Source organism: Macrotis lagotis, chromosome 1 (assembly GCF_037893015.1).
Source record: "Macrotis lagotis isolate mMagLag1 chromosome 1, bilby.v1.9.chrom.fasta, whole genome shotgun sequence".
NCBI lineage: Eukaryota > Metazoa > Chordata > Mammalia > Peramelemorphia > Peramelidae > Macrotis > Macrotis lagotis.
In genome coordinates this window covers 116,148,793-116,157,906 of record NC_133658.1, presented here as the reverse complement: position 1 = coordinate 116,157,906, position 9,114 = coordinate 116,148,793, and the positions used below count along the sequence as shown (strand labels likewise).

The 9,114-nt window shown below is 34.3% G+C and overlaps 1 pseudogene; it reads left to right on the top strand.

Moving 5' to 3' along the window:
* The first annotated feature begins 269 nt into the window (after nucleotides 1-269).
* LOC141514510 (small kinetochore-associated protein pseudogene) lies at nucleotides 270-1,036 on the top strand (annotated as a pseudogene).
* The last annotated feature ends 8,078 nt before the right edge of the window (nucleotides 1,037-9,114 follow it).

Genomic DNA, 9,114 nt, shown 5'->3' with positions numbered 1-9,114 from the left:
ATCTCCAAGCTAAATTTTCACATTCAATCAAAGTGGTGGCCCCAAGGTAAAGGAGAATAGATGACAGAGATTAGAATGCTTCTCTAAGCAGGAACGGTCTATTGTTTGTTTGGAATGAAAGTTGAGACCATACATAGTTGGCAAGAGGGGAGAAGAAAAGGATTGGGCAATTTTCAGAGATTTGCAAAAGATTTGCACTGCATTTGCTCACCTGGGTCAGAACACTTGCAAACATCAAGATTGATCAGATAGACAGAGTCTGGGTGGTGATGAAAAATGCATCCAGACTGGGAGCTAGGGACCCAGCCTTGGCAGTTGAGTGTCTGGGGATCCATCCTGGCCCCTCTTTGAGAGCCAAAACTGTCTGGTCTGCACTCACCGGCTCAGCCCCTTGGCAGCATTGGGCAGTGGTCACAGAGACACATTCTCCGGGCTGCTTCTAAGAGTTAGATACCCCAGAGATCCAAAGAAGTAGAACTCTACAAGGCCCTCAACTCCAGTCCCAGAGAATGAATTGTATAAAACCTCCAAGCAGAGGCAAATTAAAACAAAGGATCCTAATATTAAGAAGAACATTAAAAAGAACTATAAATCTTCAAGTCAACAAAAAGCTGAGGAAGAACTCAAAGAGAAGAACCACTGTTAGAGGCACTTAACAAGCTATTGCACGTGAAGTTAACTGAAAGTCAGGAAGAAGTGGAGGTGCTGACTCAAAGGGTGGAATTGCTGGAGAAATCTCAGGATAGCTGCTTGGCAGTTTTGGAAAATGGCAATATTGACTCAGGCAAATAGATCCTGGGAAACCTGCAAGAAACAATGAAAGGGGAAATGGAGTCTTCATTGGTCTTTGAAAAACTGAAAGATCAACTGAAGCATTTTAGCCAGATAGCTACAAAAAGGATGGAGAAGTTAACAAGTATTGAAAGCTAAACTGAAGATGAATGAAGGGGAAAGAGCTCATTTCCTAGAAAAAAAAGAAGCATTTAACAATGACAAAGATGAACTCACAATCACCACTGAGAGAAACAATTGTTAGCAATCTGGAAAAAGGAGGGCACTCCTTAAGCTTAGGTCAAACTTTTAAGAACATTTGCTTAAGTTTTCCTAAGATAGTACTTCCCTTATTCTCCCAACTAAAATATATTCAGAAACAAAATTGGAATAATCTAAGTTTGTATTGAGAAATATTCCTACCATAGAAATTTGTTGTCCAAGCAATCAGCTATGTGAATCATCTGTTGGTAGATAACCTTAAGATCCAAATAGGAGAGCTAGACCTTTGGGTTGCCTTCCTGTAATAACTAAGTAATCAGCATGAGGGAAGAATTAGAAATTGAAATAACTTAACAGAACATCCAAGAAGTACCATTCCAAGATTGGGGACTGGAAATTTGAGATGTTTAAAAGAATTTGTGGAGATTTCCTTAAAAGAGGAGGGAAGTATACAGGTAGATGACTAATATCTTTCTGAAATAACTGAATAGAATAATAAGACTTGGAATGATTCTTTATTGTGATCATTTTGGGTACAACTCAACCACTATTGGGGTTTATTTTATTATTTTTTTATGATGAAATACTTCTATAAATAAAACAACAAATAAAAAGATTTGCACTCGGAAAAAAAAAGATTGATTAGATGAAAATGATGGAAAAATACAGAAGCTGCTAAATGAAAAACAAAAACTCAAGATTTACCAGCAGCATAGTTCATTCAGTTCTAAGAAATGAGTTCAATCAAAGTAATTCCATCAAAAAGTTTTTACTTTTTTACAAGTGAGAGATTCAAGATTCTTGGTTCAGTAAGAAGGAAGATAAAATTCAGCTTAATGTGGATAGTAATAATCCAAAGTGTTCTTTATGATGCCCTGAAGGCTATTTGTGGATCAAAGACCTATGATACATCTCAACTACCCAGTACTGATGAAGCTTCATTGATTAAAGATAGAGACATGAACCTAGAGTGAAGTGCTAAACACTTCCATCACGTTCTTAAGAGATCATAATCAATCAATGTGGAAGCCATTGACCTGAAGTCGAAGTCAATCTGAACCTAGCTAAAATTCCAACTGAAGAAGAGGTTTTGAAGTTTCTGTTAAAGCAGCTTGTTTGGATTTTATTTTGGCTGAGATTTATAAGGTGGGGAATTCATTGTTCACACAAAAATGACTGAAATTTTCCAGATTATATGACATGAGGAGGTTATCCCACAGGAGTTCAAGGATGTCTCCATCATCTATCTCTACAAAGGGAAGGGCATTGGATTGTCCTGTTTCTCCCTTAGGAATTGCTAGCAAGATTCTTAACAGAATCTTCCTTAGTAGACTGATCCTTCATCTGGTCAACTCCCTGAGAGCCAATGTGACTTTAGAAAAAGGTCAAGGAACAGTCAATATGTTGTTTGTTGCCTGATAATTCCAGAAAAAAATGCAAGGAACAGAGATCTGTATGCAACAATTGTAGATATGACAAAGGACTTTGATATTGTCAGTCTTGAGGGCTTATGTAAAATAATTTCAAAAGTTGGTTGTCCAGAGAAGTTCATTAGTCTAGTACATCAGTTTCATAATGGCATGCATTCCCAATTCTGGTTAGTGGACGATACTCTTGAGATTTCCTGGTCACCGATGGAGTGGAAAAAGGATATGTCTTTGCTCCCATATTTATTAGCATGATGTTTTCAGTCATATTATCAAATGCCTTTGCTGAGAATGAACATGGCATCAAGGTCAACTAACACACTACCAGTAAATTCTTCAACTTGAAAAGGCCACAAGTCAAGACCAAAGCAAAGGGAGTGTTGGTGCATGATTTTTTGTTTGTAGATTATAGTGATAACTTTTTTTAATTAAAGATTTTATTTATTTTGAGTTTTACAATTTTCCCCCTAATTTTACTTTCCTCCCCCCCCCACAGAAGACAATTTGTCAGTCTTTTCATTGTTTCCAGGGTATACAATGATCCAAATTGAGTGTGATGAGAGAGAAATCATATCCTTAAGGAAGAAACATAAAGTATAAGAGATAGCAAGATCAGACAATAAGATATCAGTTTTTTTTCTAAATTTAAGGTAATAGTCAAAATTTCATTTTGATCTTCTTAGATAATGAAAGACAATAACCAAGAAATTACTATTTATAATATGTATATCTGCATTTCAGTTAACTTTTCCTTTATAATTATGACAACCAGATGATTTTATACATAAAAGCTCATTATCTATATTTCTTTGTTCATCCATGTTATCATTGGGCATTTATAATTTTTGCTGCTTCTTTTTTTCCAGTTTTTTTGCAAGGCAATGGGGTTAAGTGGCTTGCCCAAAGCCACACAGCTAGGTAATTATTAAGTGTCTCAGGCTGGATTTGAACTCAGGTACTACTGACTCTAGGGCCAGTGCTCTATCTACTGTGCCACCTAGCCACCCCCTGTTTCTTTTTATTTAAGAGTTTATTTATTTTGAAATTTTCCAATTTTCCCCCTGATCTTGCTTCCTTCCCACCACTTCCCACAGAAGGCAGTCTGTTAGTCTTTACATTATTTCCATGGTATACATTGATCTAAGTTGAATATAATGAGAGAGAAATCATATCCTTAGGGAAGAAAAATAAAGTATAAGAGATAGAAAAATTACATAAGATAATTTTTTAAAATTAAAGGTAATAGTCTTTGGTGTTTGTTCAAGCTCCACAATTCTTTCACTGGATATAGATGGTATCTCCATTGCAGAAACCCCAAAATTGTGCCTGATTGTTGCACTGACAGAATGAGCAAGTCCATTAAGAAATGATCATCATCCCCATGTTGCTATTAGGGTGTACAATGTTCTTCCGGGTTTGCTCATCTCCTCAGCATCAGATTATGCAAATCCTTCCAGGCATCCCTGAAATCCAATCCCTCCTGGTTTCTAATAGCACAATAGTATTCCATCACATACATATGCCACAGTTTGTTAAGCCATTCCCAATTGAAAGTCATTCACTTAATTTCCAATTCCTTGCCACCACAAACAGGGCTGCTATGAATATTTTTGTACAAGTGATATTTTTACCCTTTTTCATAATCTCTTCAGGGTATTGTCCCAGTAGTGGTATTGCTGGATCAAAGGGTATGCACATTTTTGTTGCCATTTGGGTGCAATTCCAAATTGCTTTCCAGAAAGACTGGATGAGTTCACAGCTCCACCAACAATGTATTAGTGTCCCAGATTTCCCACATCCCTTCCAATACTGATCATTATCCTTTCTGGTCATATTGGCCAATCTGAGAGGTGTGAGGTGGTACATCAGAGATGCTTTAATGTTAATTTTAATTACAGAGATGCTTTAATTTCTCTAATATGTAATGATTTAGCACAATTTTTCATGACTATGGATCACTTTGATTTCCTCATCTGTAAATTGCCTCTGCATATCCTTTGATCAATTGTCAATAGTGTTTTTTTTTAATTTGACTGAGTTCGTATATTTTACAGATGAGTCCTGTGTCAGAAATACTAGTAGTGAGGGGCAGCTAGTGGATAAAATGGATATAGTGGATAAAGCACTGGCTCTGGAGTCAGAAGTAGCTGGGTTCAAATCCAGTCTCAGAAACTTAATAATTACCTAGCTGTGTGGCCTTGGGCAAGCCACTTAACCCCATTTGCCTAGCAAAAGCCTAAAAAACCAAACCAAAACAAAACATAAAACCCCAAAATACAGAAATACTAGTTGTAAAAATTGTTTCCCAATTTCTTTTGATCTTGGTTTCAGTGGTTTTGTCTGTGCAAAAACTTTTTAATTTAATTTAATCAAAATTGTCTAGGTTGTTTTTAATGTTGTTCTCCATCTCTTCCTTGGTCATAAACTGCTTCCCTTTCTATAGATCTGACAGGTAAACCTACTCTTTGATCTTCTAGTTTGTTTATAATATTGTTTTTATGTCTAAATCCTGTATCCCTTTTGATCTTATCTTGGTATAGGCTGTGATGTGTTAGTCTAATCCAAGGTTCTGCCTTATTAACTTCCAATTTTCCCAATAGTTTTTATTGAAGAGAGAGCTTTTATCCCAATAGTGGACTCTGGGTATATCAAACAGCAGATTACTATAATCATTTCCTGCTATTGCACCTAGTCTGTTCAGCTGATCCACCACACTATTTCTTAGCCAATATTAGACAGTTTTGATGACTGAAGTTTTATAATATAATTTTAGATCTGGAAGGGCTAAACTACCTTCTTTTGCACTTTTTTCCATTAAATCCCCGGGAATTCTTGTTTTTTTTATTTCTTCATTTCTCTTAAAATTCTAAACTACCTTCTTTTGCACTTTTCCCCATTAAATCCCTGGGAATTCTTGTTTTTTTATTTCTCCATTTCTCTTAAAATTTTTTCTAGCTCATTAAAGTAACCTGTAATTTTGATTGGTAGAGCACTAAACAAGTAGGTTAATTTTGGTAGAATTGTCATTTTTATTATATTATTATATTTTTATTATATCATTATATTTTATTATATTATTATATTTGTTATTTTATTTTATTATATTTTTATTATATTAGCTCAGCCTATCAATGAGCAGTTGCTATTTGCACAGTTATTTAAATCTGATTCAATTTGTGTGATAAGTGTTACTGTTTTCAAAAGTTTCTGAGCCTGCCTTGGCAGGTAGACTCCCAGGTATTTTATTGTGTCTGAAGTTACTTTGAATGGGATTACTCTTTCTAGCTCTTTTCTGCTGCATCTTGCTGGTTATACATAGAAATGTTGAGGATTTATGAGGGTTTATTTTATATCTGCAACTTTGCTAAAGTTGCTAATTATTTCTAGTAGTTTTTTAGATGATTTATTTGGAATTTTCTAGATATACCATCATGTCATCTGCAAAGAGTGAGAATTTTGTCTCTTCCTTCCCAATTCTAATTTCTTTTTCTTCTCTTATTGCTAAAGCTAACATTCCTGATATATTTTTGAATAGTACTGCTGATAATGGGCATCCTTGTTTTACCCTTGATCTTACTGGGAATGCATCTAGCCTATCTCCATTGCATATAATGCTTGATGATGGTTTCAGATAGATACTTCTTATTATTCTAAGGAACAGTCCATTTATTCCTACACTTTCTAGTGTTTTTAGTAGGAATAGGTGCTGTATTTTGTCAAAAGCTTTTTTCAGCATCTATTGATATAATCATATGATTTCTGATAGGTTGGACATTGATATAATTAATTATACTAACAGTTTTACTTATATTGAACCAGCACAATATTCCTGGGATAAATCCTAATTGGTCATATTATATAATTCTAGTGTTAACTTGTAATTGTTTTGTTAAGATTTAATTTAAGATTTTTGCATCTGTATTCATCATGGAGATAGGGCTATAATTTTCTTTCTCTATTTTAACTCTTCCTGGTTTAGATATCAACACCATATTGGTGTCACAGAGTTAGGCAGAGTTCTGTATTCACCTACTTTTCCAGAGTTTATATAGAATTGGAACTAATTGTTCCATAAATGTTTTATTGAATTCATTTGTGAACCCATCTGGCCCTGGAGATTTTTCTTAGGGATTTCTAGGGATTGTTGAATTTCTTTTTCTGAGATAGGGTTGTTTGGGTATTTAATCTCCTCTTCATTTAACCTGGACAACATATTTTTGTACATATCCATCCATTTCACTTAGATTATCAAATTTATTGGCATAGAGTTGGGCAAAATCATTTGGAATTATTACTTTAATTTCCTCCTCATTGGTGGTGAATTCACCCTTTTCATTTATGATATTAGCAATTTGTGTTTCTGCTTTCTTTTTTTTAATTAAATTAACCAGAGGTTTATCAATTTCATTGTTTTTTTTTCATAAAACCAACTCTGTTTTATTTGTTAATTCAATAGTTTTCTTGCTTTTGATTTTACTAATTTCTCCTTTAATTTTTAGAATTTCAAATTTGGTATATAATTGGGAGGGTTTTAATTTGTTCTTTTTCTAATTTTGTTGCATATTTAGTTCATTGAGTTCTTCTTTTTCTAATTTATTTATGTAAGTATTTAAAGATATAGTATATCCTCTGACAGCTGTCTTGAGAGTATCCCATAGTTTTTGATATGTTGTTTCATTATTGTCATTATCTAGGATAAAATAATTAAATCTTTGTTTAATTTGTTGTTTGATCCACTCATTCTTTAAAATGAAGTTATTTAGTTTCCAATTAGCTTTGGATCTATATCTCCCCAGCCCAATATTGCATGTGATTTTTATTGTATTATGATCTGAGAAAGTATTCACTATTTCTGCATTCTGCAATTGATTATTAGGTTTTTATGCCCTAGTACATTTTCAATTTTTGTATAAATGCCATGTACTACTGAAAAAAAAACTAAATTCCTTTCTGTCCCCATTCAATTTCCTCCATAAATCTATAATGTCTAGGTTTAACAATCTATTTACCTCCTTAACTTCCTTCTTGTTTATTGTATTGTTAGATTTATCTAAATCTGAGAGTGGGAGGTTGAGGTCTCCCACTAGTAGAGTTTTTCAGTCTATGTCTTCCTGTAATTCCTTCAACTTCTCCTCTAAGAATTTGGATCCTATACCATTGAGTGCATACATATTTAGTATTGAAATTACTTTACTGTCTATGGTACCTTTTAGGAGGATATCATTTCCTTTCTTGTCTCTTTTAACACTATCTCTTTTTGCAGCTGTTTTGTCCGAGATAAGGACTGCTATCCCTGCTTTTTTCACTTCAGCTGAAACAAAATATATTTAGCTTCAACCTTTTATGTTTACTCTATATGCATCTCTCTGCTTCAAATGAGTTTCTTGTAAGCAGCATATTGTAGGATTCTGGTTTTTAATCTACTCTGCTATTCAAAGAAGAGTTCATGCCATTCACATTTAAAGTTATAATTACTAACTCTTTCTTGCTCTCCATGCTATCTTCCCTCTGTTTCTATTTCCCCCTTTTTTCACTTGATTCAGATTCTCCAGTATTTTGTTTCTTAATACCACCACTTTCAGTGTATTTTCCATTCTATATCCAACCCCCCCCATTTTCTTTCCCCTTTCTCTTTGCCCCTTCTTCCTTCCCTTCCTTCTGTTAGTTCCCCTTTTCCTTCCCCTCCCCTTTTGCCCTTTTAATACTTGAAAGGTAAGATAAGTTTCTTAACTTAACTGAGTGTGTATATTTTAACATTAAACCAAATCTGATTAGAGTAAGATTCAGGTGGTTCTCAGCTCCTTCCTTCTTTCCCTCTATTACAATAGGTCCTTTGTACCTCTTAATGTAATGAAATTTACCCCATTCAATTTCCTTCATCCTCCTGTTTCCAACATTCTATTTGAGTTACAGAAAAGTCATGAATTTCCATCACTTCTGCCTAAGTATATTCTCTCTAATAGAGTTACAATTCTTGAGAGTTATTAGAGCTTTTCTCCCATGTAGGGATATAACTAGTTTCATCTTGTTGGATAGCAGTTCACGGATAAGTCATGATAATCCATATAGTTACAATTCTCAAGAGTTATGAGAATCTTTCTTCCAGGTGGGGATATAGACAGTTTCACGTTATTGAATAACAGCTTTTTTTCTTTACCCCTTTTTTTAAAAACCTTTTCATGGGTCTCTTGAGTCTCCTGTTTGATGTCCAAATTTTCTATTTAGCTCTGGCCTTTTCATCAGAAAATGTTGGAGGTCTCCTATTTTTTTAAATGTCCATCTTTTTTACCTGGAAGAGAGAGCTAAGTTTTGCCAAATTGTGGATTTTTGGCTGCTTTCCAAGCTCCTTTGATCTTTGGAATATCTCATTCCAGGCCCTTTGATCCCTTAATGTTGAAACAGCCAGGTTCTGTGTAATCCTTTCAGTGGCTTCTTGGTATTTAAATTGTTTCTTTCTGGCTGCTTACAGGATTTTCTCTTTTATTTGATAGCTCTGGAATTTGGTCACAATATTCCTTAGTGTTTTCATTTTAGGATTCCTTTCTATAGGAGATTGATGTATTCTTTCAATAACTATTTTTCCCTCTGGTTCCATTATATTCAGGACAGTTTTCCATCACTAAATCCTGTACTATTAAGTCTAGGCTTTTTCTCTCTTCTGTGTTTTCAGGAAGACCACTAATTTGTAGATTAT